Below are 20,523 nucleotides of genomic sequence, written 5' to 3'. Positions count from 1 at the left end.
CAGCGCCACAACTTTGAGAGGAGCTTCCGGTGGGGGTGGGGGGACAGAAGCGCAGTGCGCCAGGAGAAGACTCTATGGCAAGGGGAGGGTTTTCCAGTTGTCTCCACAATTGATAGGGCTTTCGGTTATGACAGGAAGAGGAAAACGTACGCTGCTCTAGGAGGAGACTCTATGGTGGGGGAACTGAACTTCCGGTCGGCTCCAGAATCAAACAGGGGGCTTCCGGTTAGGACCTTTGTGGCTCCCGGTGTTTTCTTTTTCGTGGGAAATGGGTCCAAATGGCTCTTTGAGTGTTTAAGTGTGCCAACCCGTTCTTCTCCCCTACCAAAAAAAGAAGCATCTGTTGCAAAGAGCCCCAAAGGGCTACTATCGTTTGCCAAATGGAAAAGGCCCACTTCCTATTTAGCGGGAGCTTCCAGGAGGTCTAAGTGCTGAAGCACGAATAGCTCATTCCCAGAGGAACATATGAGAGCATCCTGACAAGCAGGATGAGGCAGCCAACTATATACCACGGGTGAACCATCATCCTGAATCCTTAGGAGCTTCCCTACTTCGCCGAGAGGGTTAGATAAGGGGGCAAGGAGACCCACCCCGCTCCATCACCTCTTAGTTACACTTAGCTGCTTAAGAATTTGCATTTTTTTAAAAATCACAACGAAGTCTCGTCGCTTTGAGCACCCCAAGCAATCTGGAGACTGCAGTAATTCTCCAGCAAGGAACAAAACGCATCAAGCAGCCAAGCAAACTCTCCTAGGAAACAAAACATCACTTAGTTAAGTGTGGAGGAAGATGTCTGAGCTGTGCAGCAGCACCCACACGCAACCACAAAGGAACACAGCGCTTCCTGCTCGCAGCTCCCTCCCTTGCTAACAGCCGTATAAAAATTGGCTCATCGGGAAATCTATCCAGGCAAGGGCCCTTTAATGACAGCCTTCTCAGCCTCACTCTCCTCTATAAGCACAACTGTTTGATGTCAGGGAGTCCCCGACGTATGGGCCAAGTTGAGCCCAAAACGACCCCATGGACCACAGCATCCCCCTCCAGGTCCTTCACTCTCCTCTGACTCTATTGGAGGCTAAAACATATAAATGGAGACTAAAATTTATAAAGAACGGTCGCTGGAATTGGATATGTGTAGCTGAACGAAAAGAAGGACTAGGGGTGACATGATAGCAGTGTTTTGATATTTGAGGGGCTGTGACAAAGAAGAGGGAGTCAAGATATTCTCCAAAGCATCAGAAAGCAAAACAATGGATGGAAACAAATCAGGGAGAGAAGCAACCTAGAACTACCGTAAGGAGAAATTTCCTGACAGTGAGATCCATTAACCAGTGGAACAGTTTGCCTCCAGAAGTTGTAAATGCTCCAACACTGGAAGTTTCTAAGAAGAGGATGGACAACCATTTGTCTCAAATGGTATACAGTTTCCTGCCTAAGCAGGGGTTGGACTAGAAGACCTCCAAGCTCCCTTCCAACTCCGTTATGCATTTCAATTCTATTCTAATCTCCCCAAAGGCATGCCCACTGTGTCGATGACCCTATCTAACCATCTCAAACGCTGCAGTCCTTTTCTCCTTTTGCCACTCATCTTTCCCAACACTTAGAAGAGTTCTCCCTTCTCATTTGATAGTCAAAGTATCTGAGTTTCAGCTACAGTATCTGTCCTTTCGAAGGGGCTTGTTTCCTTTAGGATTGATATAGTGAGAAACACTGTTTTAATTATAGCTCAGCAAATGTGTGGATTGTGAATTTCCCTCCTTTTCTTTCCAACGTGAATTCCTTCAGTCCTTCCTAAATAGTTTTATTATTTTCAGTGCTAATTAATTCTGGCTTGCTTTGGTAACTGTGTATTGTGCATCCTTCAAGAACTTGAGTTATATGCTCCAACCTGCCGAGTCTTATTACTTACTGCGATGACCTATAGACAACCTCAAGGTCGTAGATACAAGATCACACAAAGATTGTCAAAGCTGAGCCGATGTTTGAGCTGTGGTTCCCTCACCTGTCTAGCTCCCTGCAATGCCACACTGGGTTTTGCTCATGGTTGCCATGACACTAAGCCATAAAGTGGTTGATTTCATCTTTTGGTTTGGTATGATAATCTACCCATTATGGCTTTGTGTTATCTCTAATCAGATCACTGTGGCTTCTTCAGCAAACTGTAGCAAAGAAAAAGAAAGAAAGAAAGAAACAATAAGGATTTAGATGCATTAGTATTGGATATAGCCCTTTGAAACTATAATTAGGAAAGTCTAAAGCATGGCTGAAGCTATTACTCATAATTGATTAAATCCTGACTTAATAAGCAAAGATATGTGTGCTCTTTAAATGCTAATGCACAGCTTCTATGCTTCACGGTTCTCATGAGAAAGTAACAAATCCAGGAGGATGTAGTAATAATAATATCCAAAGCTTATAGCATTATATGTCCAAAGCTAATCTATGATGTATAGCTTCCAAACAAGTTAAGTTACTCTTTTTCAGAAATCATTAACCATGGTTCCTTGTTCTTATACAACCGGAATCTATATTTAACTGCAATTTCCTGGCTTCTCCAACTTATATAAAAGGAGAAGTAATAGGTCTTGCAGGCTCATGCAAAAAGCTCATGCATATTTGACCTTACAAAGTAAAACTGGGAAAAGTGCTAGAGATGTCCTGGAAGCCTGGCACTTAAGACAAATTGGCCATCAGCAGATACATAGAGATCAGCAACATCTACATACTATTCAAAAGAGGCAACCAAAAAGCTAAAAGACCACAACACCTCCTGACCAGCAATCAACACCCAGATAAGTGGAGATTAACACCAAGATTAATACAAGAACAACAGTGAACAATACTTCAAGGAAGTGCCAACAAGCTAATAGTAAATAACAGATTAATCACGAAACCAATACCACCCCCATCAACACTGACAGGGCAAGCCACTACTATATTCAATGAGAGCAAATCCCTCTCCCTTCTTGCACTGATGATGTTACCTAGTTTGGTAATGAAATGTCTGCAAGACAATAACCCTACAGAACTGAGATTGTCAAAACCAGATCAATTCAGAAGCACACACATTTATTAAGACTCCTGAGAGAAAGCTGGGAGGGATGAATGATATTCTCATAAAAAGTGGTGCAAGGAAATGGTGCAAGCAAGCAAGTAGAGAAACCTTTGCCTTGTAAAAGAAAAAAAATATTGGAAACGCATACAGTTATGCCAATGTTTTTCACTCAACTTTGTAATAGCCTCTTGATTCCACCTGCAGTTGTTAACTTTTTGGTGTTCTCGCCTTTGTCTGTGGAAGCAGCTATACTGACATATTTAAATATTTCTTAATTTGAGGGGCTTCCGGCATTGTCCACTGATAAAGCTTCCTCTTTATGTCAGAACAAGATCCTTTTGCAATATGCAAACCACCATACCATTTAAAGTGTTTTGCTGCATTCTCACTTCCCTGATCGTGTAACATTAAAACTTATGCTATAAACAAGAGATTGAGTAGTGCAGGAGAAATCCCAAAGGTAAGACAGACTTAATTATACTATTTTTGTTTTAAAAAAATCTTCAAAACAAAGAAGAAATGCCAACAAACTAATATGGAAAAAAATAGGAATAGGTTGGATCTCAAATGATCTTCACTCTTTGCTCCTCCAAATAGCAGTTTAATTGTCGTGCTTCCTGGCATATGTAAAATATATTAAAATAAGTTACTTTCTCGAAATTTCATACTGAGGTCTATTTTGCAACTGGGATTTTCACTTGGTTAAATTCTAATACTAGGATCCAAATTAGAGAATTAGGTCTATGATTAGATCAGTTTGCAGGTAATGTTCAGTGCAAATAGGAGCACATTGCATAGTAAGAAACTCGTAATTTTCAAAGTCAGCCATTGCCCTTCAAATTTCACCTTCTTCAGCAGAGCGGGTTACAAATGCAATTTTAATTTTTAAAATGAGACTAAGTAGAAATTCAATAGTTTCTATAAGCAGTGTTCTTTAACTGCAAGCCACACCATTTATGGCAGAATTTTATACATGTTTATTCAAGAGGGTGTCCCGAGTTCAGTTTTTGGAAATTGTTTGTTTTGATAGGCAGGCAAACTGTAGGGGAAAAAGACCCAGGCTTCTTCAGGTGTAGATGGCTCACTAATCAAGCTCTAATGGGAAGCACTAATTGTTTTATATCTTTGCACCTGTTTGCTGTAAATGGCAAATTACCCGCAATGCAAGAAAAAATGACTCTCCGTAAAAGTCCTGCTCTATTCTTATACTTATTTTGCACCTCATGCGGGGGTGGAGCCAATTTTAATGCCTAAAGTGGGACTAGAACTCACAATCTCCTAGTTTCTAGACCAGCACTCTCACCACTAGATCAAATTGCCTCTCAAAAGATCAGTGTCTTTTTGTTCTTTTACTGAACAAGTACAAGATGGGGCCTATGTCTGTTTATTTGTAGAATAAGAAAGTTGGAAAGGATCTTGGAGGTCTTCTAGTCCAACCCCCTAGCTCAAGCAAGGGACCCTTAAAATTCTTAAAAATAAATGCAATTTTATTTCTTCAGGTTTTTCTTTTTACAAAACAATTATGATTTCAGTATAAATCTGCCTTTCACTAACAGCTGTACTTTTGCATCCATTAAAACTACCCTGTTTCCCCCAAATAAGCCTTCCCTGGATAATAAACCCAATTGGGCTTTTGAGTGCATGCGCTAAAATAAGCCCTCCCCTGAAAAAATAAATGCACAGAAAATAAATTTTGTACGTTTAAGGACATAGCCTCCTTAACTTATATTTATACTGTACATTTTGTTTTATTGTTTTGTTCCCCAGGATGAAAGATGGCTAAAAAAAGGTGTTCATAAATAAATGTGTTGTACACTGAAATACATTTTTAAAAAAAAGACAGCCTTAAAAGCAGCAAATAAGTTGAAGCTAATAGCTTTCTCAGAAATTTATAAAATTCTGGCTATTCTATCGTGTGCAGTGCTACCTTGGTACTCAACTGCTTTGAAACTCATCAAATTTGGTACTGAACACATTTTAATGTGAAAATTTTGTCCTGATACTTGGCATCTGTTTGGTACTCAACGCGCAAACTAGAACTTGTGTCGTTGCCTTGTGATTCGCTACCCTTTCCGGGCGAAAAAAAAAATGATGATGCAGTAGCTCTTGCCCTCTGCACGCTCCCTATCTTTGCTTTGTGCTCATTTTATGTATTTTAATGCGTTTTTTTAACAGTACAAATAAAGTGACATTTTTACTTTATTTAAACCAAGTATTTATTAATCTTTAGGTTTATTTCACATGCAAAGCAATGACATACAAGCCCGTCTTTTTACGCATTGCCTTAAAAATGTGCATTGTCTTTGGTTTGGGAACGTATTAAATTTATTTACATTATTCCTTACGGGATGAATGTGTCTGTTACTCATAGTTTTTGGTACTCGTTGTACCTCCCGGAACCAATTAACGACGAGTACCGAGATACCACTGTATCACCTGGTACAGGGGTTCCCAACCAATGGTGGGATTCAACCAGTGTAAAAACCGGTTTGCTGAGCGTGTGTGCAGTGCATTTGAAAACAGCTCTAAAACTACTGTAGCCCCAGTGAGTAAAAACTACTGCAGCCTCGGTGAGTAAAACAGCTGAGGTGCGGCAATCGGCTGTGCCGCAGCTATCAGCTGGACTTCAAACAAAGGAAATATAGGGCAGACTAGGGCAAGGGCGGGGCCAACCGATCGTCGGAACTACCGGTTCACGCGAACTGGTCCGAACCGGCTGAATCCCACCTGTTACCAACCCCTAATCCCTGGACTGGCATTGGGCTGTGGCGTGCCAGAAACCAAGCTGTGCAAACAAGCAAAGCCCCATCCATGGGATGCAGGCAGCACATGAAACCACACCCCTTCCTGTCCACAGTAAAACCTCTCTCCACGGAACCGGTCCCTAGTGCCCAAAAGCTTGGGGGCCCCTGACCTAGTACACTGATTGGTTTATAAGTGTTTGTTGTTGCTAGGCCTTCAAGAGGCAAAATGTGGTGCTGTTATTAATCTTTACCTTTTATCTTCTTCATGCCACGAAAGAGATCCCCAGCATTTTGACAATGGCGATCAAGGCCCTCGTTCTAATTTTCATCTATGGTCAACTGTGGTGGAACCACACCGCTGGAAAAGGGCCTGTGGGCGTGTCGCTCAGTGCTGAACCCCAAAGCTTCCCATCTCAAGGAAGTCAGTCAAAAGACACTACCAAAAATGTACAGCAGAGGCCATCCAGCGAACCCCAGCTTACTACCCCGACAAAAGAACCTAAGCTTTCAGATGAACATTTAATAGCCGCTGTGGCCATTGGAGTCACCTTGTTGCTCATGATTGTGATTATCATTGCCATCTTCCTTTGGAGGCAACGGAAAAGGTCAAGCGTGTCTCTTCCCCACTGGGCAGGGCGCTCCCCGTTTGCCGATGGAGACGTGCCCGACATCACGGTAGATAAGGAACCGCTGCAAGGCATCAAACGGTTGTCCATTCTCTCTCTGCCATGGAAATTTAGCAAGGACACACAGCTGCTGAACGATGCAGAAGGGCAGCTGTCTGAATCCAGGAAGACCTTGGAGGTTCCACAGGGATCGGGTGAGGCAAGTACAGAGAGCGAGTCAAGCCACACTGCTACGGCAACCTTGGATTCCTCAGCCAGCAACCAAACCCAAATTTTCGAGGAACCAAACAACTTAACTGACATTTCGCTCCAGCTGGAGAGTCCAAGGCTACAAGATTCTCCTCCTTCGGCCAGCTGTCCCAGTGGAGTCAATGCGGATGTTTTTATCCCCGAATCCCATCCCATGGAACAACATGGAGAGATTCAGGATTCCATACCGCCAGATCTGCCCCAACAAAATGTTGATGAAACAGTGCTACTTCCTCCACCGCCAGAAGACTTTTTGTGTAACTGATTTTTATAGGTGTCGGTGCAAGTAATCGCTTCCTTTTGAAAAAACAGAGTAGACCCATTTTCTTTTCATCTTTTCATACAGGTAGTACTCGCCTTATGACCACACTTGGGACCCCAATTTCTCTTGCTAAACAAGGTGGTTGTTAAATGAGTCATGCCCAATTTTATGAGCTTTTTTGGGGCCACCACTATTAAGCAAATTTGTCCAATTATCTAATCATATTTATTTAACCATATATCTGAAATGGTATATATAGGGCAGTTATGGCGAACCTTTTCGGCACTCAGTGCGCAAACCGGAATGCATGTGTATGCACATTCATGTCTGTGTGCTGGAGCACCGGAAATCTGACCAGTTGGCTGGTGTGCGCATGCCTATTTATTGGGCGTTTTTGGCCTGAAAAATGGCCCCCAAACGCCCCCAAAACAGCCTGAAAATGTCCTGAAAACGGCCCGAAAATGGCCCAAAACACCATTTTTAAAGCAGTTTCCTGGCGCTCTAGCGCCCACAAAGACCAGCTGGCTGGCGTGCCAGAATCCAGAAAAGCAGCTGGCGATGGGACACATGCTCACAGAGAGTGCTCTGCATGCCACCTTTGGCACGCGTGCCATAGGTTCACCATCACGGATATAGGGTTGCCTGCCCGAGCAGGGGCTTGGACCAAAAGACCTCCAAGGTCCCTTCCAACTCTATTATTTTACGTTCTCTGTTCTAAATCATCGGAGTTAACTGATTCACATGATCATTATGTGAATTCAGCTTCCCCCATTGGTTTGGTTTGTCAGAAGCCACCCGGGAATATCCCAAATGGTGATGCCGTGACCCTGAGACACCACAACTATTGTACATAACCTACATGCCAGTTGCCAAGTGCCGGAATTTTGATCTTGGGACTGTGGGGAATGCTGTGACAGTCATAAGTGCGAGGACTGGTTGTAAATCACTTTTTTTCAGTGCTGTTATAACTTTGAACAGTCACCCAATGAATAGTGTTGAGGAATACATGTACTTCCAAAGATGCTTTTTCAGGAAGACTCCTTGGCCAAACATTCTCTGCAGTCTCTGATATGCCAGCGTGAGCTTTGGTTGCAAAGACAGGTTTCAGGAACATCTTCCCACCCCATGGAGTTATCGCTCCTAAATTCTTATGTTTGGAAAAGATTCATTTTTAATGAGGAGTTTTTTTTTTTTTTAAAGCCTTTTATCACCCTGGAATCCTTCTAATCTGGTGAGAACTTTTTCTAATAAAAAAAACCCTGCACTTAAGGTGACTATTTACTGCTTTTAAATAATCACTCAGCAACGTGGAGGTTCGACATTGGTGCCTGCACTTTGAAGTTGACCCTTCGGAGAAATTTCCTCTTTTGAAATTACAGTACAACTTCTGACTGAACAGTCATTTTGAATTTCATAATTCTTTTCCTTTCCTTAATTATTACCCTTAAATGTTCGGCTGCGTCCTGTGTATCCACAAAGTTATCAACAATTTACTCTCTCTCAGTTTCCATTTTGCTTGAAAGCCTATTTAAATATCTTATCTAAAAAGCTGTGCCTTTTTTTTTTTTTAACCATAAAAGCACCTGACCACAAACTGAACTACTCTCTGTTTCCAAATTCCTATACATTGGCCTAATGCGATACATGGTGTTCTATTATGCACATTAGGTGGCAATGATAATAACACTTATTAGCTGCAGCTTTAGTGTGTGACAGGCTTGCAGGTTGCAGAAAACTATGGATTTGTGCAATTGCATTTCCACCCATACATAGAGAAGCATGCCAATTGTTCTGAGTTATTAATGAGAGGGAATTGGATTACTAACTTTCAAGAGATCAGGGTTTATTTTACAACCAAAAGAGCCACTGCTTTATTCTCTCACAAGGACAATTATTCCTAGATTCACTTCAAGGAAGATTTTAGCCCGGTTGCCACAAAGCATTAGAAATTTTAAGCCAGCTATTCCTCAAGTTGGTTGGCAAATTGTAGGGCAGTGATGGCGAACCTATGGCACGCATGCCACAGGTGACACGCAGAGCCATTTGTCAGGGAACGCGAAGCGCTGGCCAGCTGAGTTCACCCTTTTTTAAAGCCATTTTTCGCCCTTCCCAGGCTCTAGAGCAGTGTTTCTCAAACTTGGCGACTTTAAGTCCTGTGGACTTCAACTCCCAGAATTCCCCAGCCAGCTATGCTGGCTGGGGGATTCTGGGAGTTGAAGTCCACAGGACTTAAAGTCGCCAAGTTTGAGAAACACTGCTCTAGAGCCTTTATAGGAGCCTGGAGAGGGCGAAAAGAGCCTCCCACGCCCAAGAGGGCCTCCGGAGGCTTCACGAGCTTCCCTGAAGCCTCCGGAGCGCAAAAAAACGCCCCTACGGGCAAACCGGAAGTTTGGGAATGGACTTCCTGTTTCCTCGGAGGTTCGTTTTGACTGCTCCGGAGGCTTCATGGAAGCCTCCTGAAGGTCCCTCAAGCCTCCGGAGGGCTTCTGGGGGGGGGGAGGCTGTTTCCACCCTCCCCAGGCTCCTATAAAGCCTTTGGAGCCTGGGGAGGGCAAAAAAAGCATGAAAAAAATGGGGGTCGTGCCTATAGTGCGTGCATGAGCACTGGGGGGGTCGGGCATTGCATTATGAGTGCGGCCCTGTACTCCCCCCACTTATGGCACGCGAGCCAAAAACTGTTCACCATCGCTGTTGTAGGGGTTGCCATCCCAAAATATTTGAAGGATATCAAGTTGGGGAAGATTGGATGCTATGAATTTAAGAACCATAAAGAGATTTTTCCCTTAATGTTGTTCAACAAATGTTTGCAATTATTTTGCTAAGCTATCCTGGGAAGACTTTTGTTTGGGAGAATTTTTACTAAAGGAATACTACAAGTGACAAGCAACATTTGGGAAGTCTGGTCTTTAGCCAGGCAGGAGATAAGAGAGACCACATTTTTGTTTCAGTACTTCACAGAGAAATGTGTGAATGAGACAGGAAATAAAACGGTATGTTTGTTGCTACAAAGTGTACAATAAAATGAATAAGCCTAGATGATTATGTGTTTTATGGAGACACAAAGTTGACGGACGAATGAGGTAGGAGGGGAATATGATGGAAGCAAACCCAGTGAGGGGATAAATAGCATATTTGGTTCAACACTGAGCAGAGGGTAAGAAAAAACCGATATTCCCTTGCTTCTTTAATGCAGTTATCGAGAATGTGGTGGGTGACATTAGAAACACATTGGGCAGGGAAATGAAAACACAGTACAGCTAATCCTGTGTCCTTGGAACATTTGATAGCGACATTTAAAACAGCAATGAATAGATGAATCTGTTTACTTAAGACAGGGAAATGGCTGGAGAAATATTAAGGCATGCAAATACTGGTAAAAGGACACAGGCAGTCCTCGGCTTACAACCACAATTGAGCCCAAAATTTCTGTTGCTCAATGCTAAGATATTTGTTAAGTGAGTTTTGCTGCATATTACCACCTTTCTTGCCACAGTTGTTTAGTGAATCACTGCAGTTGTTAAGTTAAAAAACACAGTTGTCAAATTAATCTGGCCTGACTTTGCTTGCCAGAAGTTACAAAAAATAATCACAAGACCCTGGGACTCGGCAACCGTCATAAATATGAGTCAGTTGCCAAGCGTCTGAATTTTGATCACATGACCATGGAGATGCTGTAACTGTTGTGGCCTGATTCAGACAGGGAGGAGGTTGGGGAGGAACATGGGCCAGTCCTGGAGCCTGGGGAAGGCTCGGAAAGGGCTCTATGTCGGAGGCAGAAAGGGGCCCATGGCTGTCTGACAATTATCAGCTGCCTTCGGAGTCAGACATCAGTGAGGCAGACGAACAGCTGGAGCCTGTTCCCAGTGTGCACATGCACAGAGTTGCCAGATGAAGGGAACAGTTAAGGAACAAGGGTTGACTTGGGAGTAAGGCCACAGGAGGATGGTGAATTGCCCCTCTCATAGGGAATAAAAGAGAAAAGGAGAGTGGAGTTTGCAGGAAACAATTAGTTCATTCCTGCATTCTTTTCAAGTATTGCGGCATCTGAAAGATATCGGCCTGGCCACTCTCCAAGCCTGATAAAGATCAGTAATTGTGAACTATTTTCAAAGACTATGGGCTGGGACTTTGCTGGGGAGGAATTCACTGTAAATTAAATAAAAGGGGTTTATCAGGACGAGAACTTGGCTTCGTACTGCTGGGGAAGGCTAGGTCAGAACAGTAACATTCGTAATTGTGAAAAACAGTCATAAGATATTTTTTTTCAGTGCCGTTATAGTCATTGGACAAACTGCTGTAAGTTGAGGATTACCTGTAGTTGTAAGTGGTAAGTTGTAAGGAATGAGTAACAAGAAATTAAAACACCTAGTTAAAACACCTAGTATGTTTTTGGCCATTCTGCTATAAAATATGAGTTGGTTAGGTCAAGAAAAACAAATGTTTTTGCAATGGGAATGGGACTTAAGTGCACACAAGAACAAGAAGAGATAATGTCTAGAATAAACGTCGACTAACTATATAGCAGTGAGTAAGTAACACACTGAAGTGGTTTGGAAAAAGAATTCAATCACAAAATAAATAGACGTATGAAGGAAGAGTAAATAGGTTGAGAGGAAGGACAAAATGAGAAAGTAGCAAATGGGTGACATTAAGAAAGTCCTCATTTTCTCTCTCACACCTTCAATTATTACTCAACAGTATTGAAATATTATTCCTTATTCTTTTTCTGTGCTTTGCATAACCCTGCTTATTTTGAAAGGGAATAGCTTTATGCGGTATGCATATATGCAAAACAAAAAAAAAGGTTTAAACAGGAAACAACAATATCATGACCTGGAGGACTTGCTATCATTGACAGAAGTATAAATTAGGTGTCATATCACAGTGGCATATCAGGCCATTCATTGATCAGTCAAAATGAAGTGCCAGTGGGCCATACAGGGAAAATACATAATCCCAATCATACAAGGGAGCGAAGAACAACAAATGCAATGGTTTGATTGCAGATCTAAACTGGCCAAAATCTGTGGCAGGATCTGAATCAACGCCAGCAAACAGAGCCGGCAAATCCTCAAATGTTACTACTGTGAAGTCGAAATAACTGGCCATGGTGGAATGGGTTAACATTCCTACAGAAGGACGTGAAAGACTAATAATAAATTAGAAGCACTTTGGCTGCAGTTATCACAACTGCAGTAAAGGCAATACAACCAGTTACTGAAATCTAAGGAAGTAATTATCGTTTCACAAAATGGTAAGTCCCAGGCTGGATAATTTTGTAAAGAAATGTATGAAGCAAGCACTGTATGATGGTGGTGCTTGTTTAAACAGATTAACAGAGTTGGAAGGGACCTTGTAGGTCATATAGTCCAACCCCCTGCCCAAGTAGGAGACTCTACACCAGTCGTGTCAAACTCAATTTTATGGAGGGCCACATCAGGGTTGTGTTTGACCTCGGGGGGGGGGGGAGTGGGCATGGCTGGGGTGGACATGGCCAGCTCAATGTCACTCATGTTTACTTGGACTTCCTTTACATATCAGCAGGATCCCTATAAAGCTCTGATAACATCTGCCGATAAAGATTGGGAAAAAACGGAGAGAGAGCAGTTACTTTTTCCTAAAACTGTACATTGGAGCAAGGGTCTCCAACCTTGGCAACTTGAAGACTTGTGGACTGGCAAAGCTGGCTCGGGAATTCTGGGAGTTGAAGTCCACAAGTCTTCAAGTTGCCAAGGATGGAGGCCCCTGCATTAGAGTACCAATTGCTACAGGTGAAAAGAGACTCAACTTCTCATGGTTTGTTTGAGGGTGAAGGTTCGTTCTCCCACTTGTGGGTTGGTTTCCGAACATTTCGTTACCAGGCTAGGTAACATCTTCAGCAGTGTTCAGGGGATGTCAGTGTTCTTCTGCTTATAAGGGCTTCAGGTGTGGGTGTGCCAAGCGAGGGTATTGTGATAGGTCAGCTGTGGGTCATTGATGAATGTTGTGATGGGGAAGTTCAGAGGTGAAATGCTGGTGGGGGGGAGGGATTGCATGGGTTGGTTGAGGGTCTGTGCTGTCTCTGTTTGGCTGTGTGGTTGATTTGGATTCTGAGGTTCGTAAGCTGGTTGTAGCCTATTTCCCCGAAAATAAGACCTCCCCGGATAATAAGCCCTCTCCAAAAATACTGCAACAAGCAGCATCCATGAGGTGACCACACTTACCGCCTCCTGAACCCCAAAAATAATAAGACCTCCCCGAAAATAAGGCCTTATTTCAGGGGTCAAAGCAAATGTAGCGTGGTCAATTTTTGTTGCTCCGTTTAGTTTTCCAGGGAGCCTTGAGTAGTTGGGTAAACGCTGTTTAGATCCAACATGTAGTAACCCCAACATCGAATCTCTGCAGGAATTTTAGAGAAGTAACGCCTTCCTTATTTTTCAAAATCATTTTCCTGTTTGAGATGATTCATCTCATCCCCAAAAAATGGTCTGGCTTGATTAGATATAATGCTTGTATAATTTTCTTGTTTTTACTTAACTAAGATTTTCCCATCTTGTATCACGGGACTTTAGTTCCTCAAAGTAACTTTATGGTAACTTCAGATGTAACAAAGAGATGTACTGCTAATAAACTACATCTGTATCATGTCTGCTGTCAATCTGCACATTTCCAATTGTTAAGTAATGGAAATAACCAGATAGGAAAGCTATTTCCTGATAGAAAAATTTCTGATTTACTCTGTGCTCCGGGGAATTCATATGTTTGAGTGAATATATGAATCCAGACAACTTAATACAATGCAATACAATAGCAGAGTTGGAAGGGACCTTGGAGGTCTTCTAGTCCAACCCCCTGCCTAGGCAGGAAACCCTATACCGTTTCAGACAAATGGCTATCCAACATCTTCTTAAAGACTTCCAGTGTTGGGGCATTCACAAGTTCTGGAGGCAACTTCTGTTCCACTGATTCATTGTTCTAACTGTCAGGAAATTTCTCCTCAGTTCTAAGTTGCTTCTCTCCTTGATTAGTTTCCACCCATTGCTTCTTGTTCTGCCCTCAGGTGCTTTGGAGAATAGTTTGACTCTCTCTTCTTTGTGGCAACCCCTGAGATATTGGAACACTGCTATCATGTCTCCCCTAGTCCTTCTTTCTATTAAACTAGACATACTTCTCATAAAATATTCCACACTTGCTTCAAACCCGCTGAGTTGATACTGAATGTAACTCTTGAGTTAACACATTGCAGCAAATGATTATTTGATTATTTGTTGAATAAACTGCTATCAACTGGATTCACACAACAGTCTAAGCTAAAATCAAACAGAGGAATATATTGAAGGGGAACTGTGATATGTGAAGAGAAAGGGAATGAGTATGAGAATAAACAACATACAGGGACCGTGTGTTCACATAGCATGAAAAACACAACATGATCTGCTTAATATGATTGAATTAACATTAAATCCCAATTTACAAATCACTCTTCCATTAAAAAAAATCATACATGCTAATCCTCTAACAAGGAAGCCACTTTATGGCAGTGGTGGGTTCCTACTGGTTCGGACCGGTTCAGCTGAACCGGTGGTGGTTTGGCAGCCTGGGTCGCTGGAACCGGCAGCAAGCCAGGCCTGCCACGCCCCTGAACCAGTTCTTCTGGTGGCGCCATAGGTGCTGCCATCTTGTTTTTTTGCTTCTGCGCATGCGCAGAGCAATTTTTATTATACTGCGCATTAAGCGCGCACACGACCATGAGCAAACCGGCAGTGGCGACTGCCGGAACCCACCCCTGCTTATGGGTTATGTGTTGTGTGAACCCAGACAAGGTCTCTATAATTTCATCCATAAAATGGGGTTAGAGCAAAATAGTACTTGATTACTTGGGTCATGGGGCGAGGAAGTTTATGAGGAATTACATTTATTTAAAAGCTCAATTAATTAAAATTGGAGGCTTCTGAAATACTAATGACAGGGAAAGAACTGAGAACTGAGCCAAACCACCAGGCAATCACACGCAAGAATACACAATCATGTTGGTCCAGATACACCTATTAGTTATACAAAAACTGATGCTTATTGTTCTTAAGGGACTTGCAAAACAGGAAATTGGCATTTCAGATGTGGCCAATTTCTTGTCAAATATGCATAGAGCTTGCTGCTTATTTTCCTTCCACCCAACCAACCACTACTACAGTTGCCCACATTGCCCACATAGTCACACAGAAACTGGAACTGGGAGTGCTGCACTGATCCTACAACCATAAAAAGGTTCTTCCTGGTCTAGTTTTGCCAAGTGTCATCTGTGCCATCCACCTGTCCTCTTCCCAGACACCAATAATGCAGGCGACTAGACATAGAAACCCCGACTCGAGTACAGGTAGTGGTACAATTACGACCGCAATTGAGTCCAAAATTTCTGTTGTTAAGCGAGACAGCTGTTAAATGAATTTTCCCAATTTTATGGCCCGTCTTGCCGTAGTTGTTAAGTGAATCCTGCAGTTGTGAAATGAATATCACAGTTGTTAAGCGATTTTGGCTTCCCCATTGACTTTGCGTCTCAGAAGGCTGCAAATGGTGATTACATGACCCCGGGACACTGTGACCGTCATAAATATGAGCCAGTTGCCCAGCGTCAGAACCCTTGGTTTGGCCCTGAAATTTCAATACTAGAAGAGGACTTAGTTGATTTAAAATAGTCACTGATCATTGTAATCAAATCTATAGCTGGCAGTTCATAATCCGGTAACAACCATGGATACAGGTGGTCTTCAATTTATGACCACAATTGGAACCAAAATTTCAGTTGATATGCAAGGCAGCTACTGAGTCATGTCCAATTGCCACAGTTGTTAAGTGAATCATGCAGGCATTAAGTAAATCCGGTTTCCCCCACTGATTCTGCTTATTAGAATTTGGCTGGGAAGGTCACAAATTGTGATCACATGACCTTGGGATGCCGAAATCGTCATAAACGCCTGCCAGTTGCCAAGCACCCAAATTCTGATCACGTGAATCAGTGGTGGGATACAAATTTTTTTAAACTACTGGTTCTGTGGGCGTGGCTTGGTGGGCGTGGCAGGGGAAGGATCTTGTAAAATCTCCATTCCCTCCCCACTCCAGGGGAAGGTTATTGCAAAATCCCCATTCCCTCCCGATCAGCTGGGATTTGGGAAGCAGAGAATAGATGGGGCGGGGCCAGCCAGAGGTGGTATTTACCGGTTCTCTGAACTACTCAAAATTTCCGCTATTGGTTCTCCTGAACTGGTCAGAACCTGCTGAATACCATCTTTGACGTGAATGTGGGGATGCTGGGAGGGTTATAAGTGCAAGGGGTCATTTTTCCCCCCAGTGATGTTGTTAAGTTTGAACGGTTGCTAAAAGAACAGCTGTAAATCGAGGACTACCTGTATACCACAAAACAGCATTGAAAACATTCATCAGTGAAGACAACAACAAAAACCTTCCTTCATGGGCTTGAGAGATCAGTGCTGGTTCATGCAATAAACGGCCCACCTCTGCCTTGCACCAATGTGATTGCAGTGCTAATTGCTCCACTTCTAGGAAATAGCAGGAACTGTGAGAGGGATCTTGGGAGTCTTAGTGGACAACCAATTAAATATCAGTCAACAGTGTGCATCAGCAGTCAAAAAGCTAATGCAATGCTAAGTTGCATTAATAGAGAGATTCAATCAAGATCACGCGAGGTACTAATACCACTCTATAAAGCCCTAGTAAGGCCACACCTAGAGTACTGCATCCAGTTTTGGTCACCACACTATTAAAAAATGTTGAGACTCTAGAAAGAGTGTAGAGAAGAGCAACCAGGATGATTTGGGGACTGGAGGCTAAAACATATGAAGAATGGTTGCAGGAACTGGGCATGGCTAGTGTGGTGACGAGAAGGACCAGGGGAGACATGAGAGCAGTGTTCAAATACTTGAGGAGCTGCCACAGAGAGAAGGGAGGGGTCAAACTATTTTCCAAGGCACCTGAAGGCCAGACGAAGAATAATGGATGGAAAATGAACAAGGAGAGATTTAACCTAGAAGTGAGGAGAAATTTTCCGACAGTGAGTGCAATCCACCAATGAAACAGAAGTTGCCTTCAGAAGTTGTAGGAGCTTCATCACTTGAGGCTTTCAAGAAGAGACTGGACTGCCATCTGTCAGAAATGGTGTAGGGTCTCTTTCTTGGCAGGGGGTTGGACTAGATGACCTACAAGGTCCCTTTCAACTCTGTTATTCTGTATATTCTGTTATACTCTCAATATTTAATACTATCCTTGTTCCAAACGACTCTCCTTGATTCCATCACAGTTGCCAATGTTCTTGGTCAAACTCAATTCCCACAGTGGCGTAGAGGGTTTCTGGATGGGTGGAGTACAGGTAGTCTTCCACTTGCAACAGTTCATTTACTGACTGTTCAAAAGTTACAACAGCACTGAAGAAAGTGATTTATGACCATTTTTCACACTTACAACTGTTGCAGTGTCCCCATAGTCACATGATCAAAATTTGGATGCTTGGCAACTGACTCATACTTATGACGCAATGTCCTGGGGGGTGTCATGTGATTACCTTTTTCTGACCTTCTGACAAGCACAGTCAATGGGGAAGCCAAATTCATTTAACAACTGTGTTACTAACTTAACGACTGCAGTGATTCACTTAAGAACTGTGGCACAAAAGGTCGCAAAATTCACTTTAAAAATGTTTCACTTAGCAACAAAACCTTTGGGCTCAATTGTGGACGTAAGTCAAGGACTACCTGTATTTAAATATTTTAAAATAAAATTTTTTTTGCATACCTGCAAATCTCTGGTTTGTCTATCTCCCCACCTCACCCAATGGATACATAATGTCTCCTTGTTTATACAGCCAAACTAAGGTTCCTGAAATAGTTATCAGAAACAGAAGGCTGGATCGTCTCACCAGGAAATGATTTTTTTTTCCAACCAGAAGCCACGGCTGTTTCTGCTATCTGGGTGCAACTAAAAAAGCATAACGGAGGATTGCAATGCAAGCTGATAATTACTGAGACAGAGTCTGCCAGAAAAGAAGCCAGCAATGCAGAGCCAGGAGTAGCCAAAAACTGTAAAATAAGTAGTTACCTTCAATGCTGCAAAGTACATAAAAAACCATAGACTGAAATAGACAAAACCAAACATGTTCCTGGACCCAGATTCGAATCCCTAGTGCCGCGTGATGGAGTGAGCTCCCGTTACTTGTCCCAGCTTCTGCCAACCTAGCAGTTCGAAAGCACATAAAAAATGCAAGTAGAAAAATAGGAACCACTTTTGGTGGGAAGGGAACAGCATTCCTTGCGCCTTCTATGTTTAGTCATGCCGGCCACATGACCAAGGAGACGTCTTCAGATAGCGCTGGCTCTTCGGCTTTGAAACTGAGATAAGCGCTGCCCCCTAGAGTTGGGAACGACTAGAGCAGGGATGTCCAAACTTGGCAACTTTAAGACTTGTGGACTTCAACTCCCAGAATTCCCCAGCCAGCTCTGCTTGTTTAAACAGATTAACAGAGTTGGAAGGGACCTTGTAAATCATATAGTCCAACCCCCTGCCCAAGCAGGAGACCCTACACCAGGGGTGTCAAACTCGATTTTATGGAGGGCCACATCAGGGTTGTGTTTGACCTCGGGGGGGGGGGGGGAGTGGGCATGGCTGGGGTGGACATGGCCAGCTCAATGTCACTCATGTTTACTTGGACTTCCTTTACATATCAGCAGGATTCCTATAAAGCTCTGATAACATCTGGCGATAAAGATTGGGAAAAAATGGAAAGAGGGCAGTTACTTTTTCCTAAAACTGTACATTGGAGCAAGGGTCTCCAACCTTGGCAACTTGAAGACTTGTGGACTGGCAAAGCTGGCTGAGGAATTCTGGGAGTTGAAGTCCACAAGTCTTAAAGTTGCCAAGTTTGGACACCCCTGGACTAGAGTATATGTCCAAGGGGAACCTTTACCTTTTAACCTGGACCCAGAAGGATCTTCCCAGTTTAATCAAACAGAGAACTGTCCATAATGCAGACTAGGCCCTAATGAGGGACCATTGAAAGTGAGGCTGCAATCATCTGCGGCTAAGCGAAGACGAAGGAATTAGCATTAGGATAAAAATGGGTACAGGTAGTCCTTGACTTATGATCCCAATTGAGTACGAACTTTCTGTTGCTAAGCAAAACATTCGTTAATGGAATTTTGTCCCATTTTACCTTTCTTTGCCACAGCTGTTAAGTGAATCACTGCAATTGTTAAGTTTAGTAACACGGTTAAGTGAACCCAGCTTCCACACTGACTTTGCTTATGCAGAGGCGGTTGCAAAGATTTATCACATGACCTCAGGACACTGGAACAGTCATAAATATGAGCCAGTTGTCAAGCGTCCGAATTTCGATCACATGACCATGGGGATGCTGAAGCGGTCGTATATGTGAAAAATAGTCATGTCATTGTTTTCAGTGGTGGTTTAACTTTGAATGGTCACTAAATGAACTGTTGTAAATCGAGGACTTCCAGTATCCCTAAACAGAACCAAGTTATATAAAAGAAAGCGCCTATTTTCAGGACCCTAGTTGAGATGATCTAATCTTTTTTCCAAGGTGAACACGTTTCCTTAGCAAGATGTTTTAGTAGTAGTTTAGAGTTTTACTGTTTTGGCAATTGATGGAGGAGGTGGTGGAGAGGAGGAGGTGGAGGAGAGGAAGAGGAGGTGGTGCTGGGGGAGAAGGAGAGAAGAGGAGGAAGAGGTGGTGGGGGAGGAAGAGGTGGTGGGGGAGGAGGAGGAAGAGGAGGTGGGAGGAGGTGGGGAAAAGGAAGAGAAGGTGGGTGAGGAGGAAGAGGAGGTGGGGGGGAGGAGAAGGTGGGGAAGAGGTGGTGGGGAAGAGGAGGAGGAAGAGGAGGGGGGAGAAGGGGGGAAGAGGAGAAGAAGGTGGGGAAGAGGAGGAAGAGGTGGGGGGAAGGAAGAGGTGGGGGAGAGGAGGAGGAAGAGGAGGAGGGGGGAAAAGGAAGCAGTGGTGGTGGAGGAGGAAGAGGAGGTGGTGGGGGAGAAGAGGAGGAAGAGGTGGAAGAAGGAGGGTAAGGAGGTGGGGGAGAGGAAGAGGAATTGGGGGAGGAGGAAAAGAAGGAGGAGGGGAGAGGAGGAGGAAGAGGAGGTGGTGGTGGTGGTGAAGGTGAAAGAAGAGGACGGGGTGATGGAGGAGGAGGAAGAGATGGGGTGGGGAGAGGGGGAGGAAAAGGTGGGGAGGAGGAAGAGGAGGTGGTGGTGGTGGTGGAGGAAGAGGTGGGGTGGGGGGAGGAGGAAAAGGAGGAGGAGGTGGGGAGGAGGGTGGTGGTAGTCAAGGAGGAGGAGATGGGGGGAAGGAAGAGGAAGAGGTGACGGTGGAAGAGGAGATGGAGGAGGAGGTGGGGGAAGAGAGAGTGGGGGAGGAAGAGGCTACAATCACAGACAATCTAGGGGAGATTTGCCTTGGATACCTAATGGGTGTTGGGGCTGCAGTGAATCCAAGCTGACCTCACCCAGAGCCTTGATCAGTAGGGGGACAGGCACCTCCCATCCAGCATCAGATTGCTGACTCCTGCTTCCAAAAACCTCAAGAGACTTGCC

At 43.6% G+C, this 20,523-nt stretch overlaps 1 protein-coding gene and 1 long non-coding RNA gene across 3 annotated transcripts in view; one reads left to right on the top strand and one right to left on the bottom strand.

Moving 5' to 3' along the window:
* NF1 (neurofibromin 1) overlaps nt 1-20,523 on the bottom strand; it is a 287,036-nt gene that overhangs the window by 85,302 nt on the left and 181,211 nt on the right. The window lies entirely within an intron of this gene.
* LOC309387702 lies at nt 3,409-7,899 on the top strand. The gene is made up of 2 exons (XR_014174642.1): nt 3,409-3,515; nt 6,079-7,899. It is a non-coding gene; the product is annotated as an uncharacterized lncRNA (long non-coding RNA).

This window comes from Natrix helvetica (genome assembly GCF_964273705.1).
Source record: "Natrix helvetica genome assembly, chromosome: 2".
NCBI lineage: Eukaryota > Metazoa > Chordata > Lepidosauria > Squamata > Natricidae > Natrix > Natrix helvetica.
This window is presented reverse-complemented; position numbering and strand designations above follow the sequence as displayed.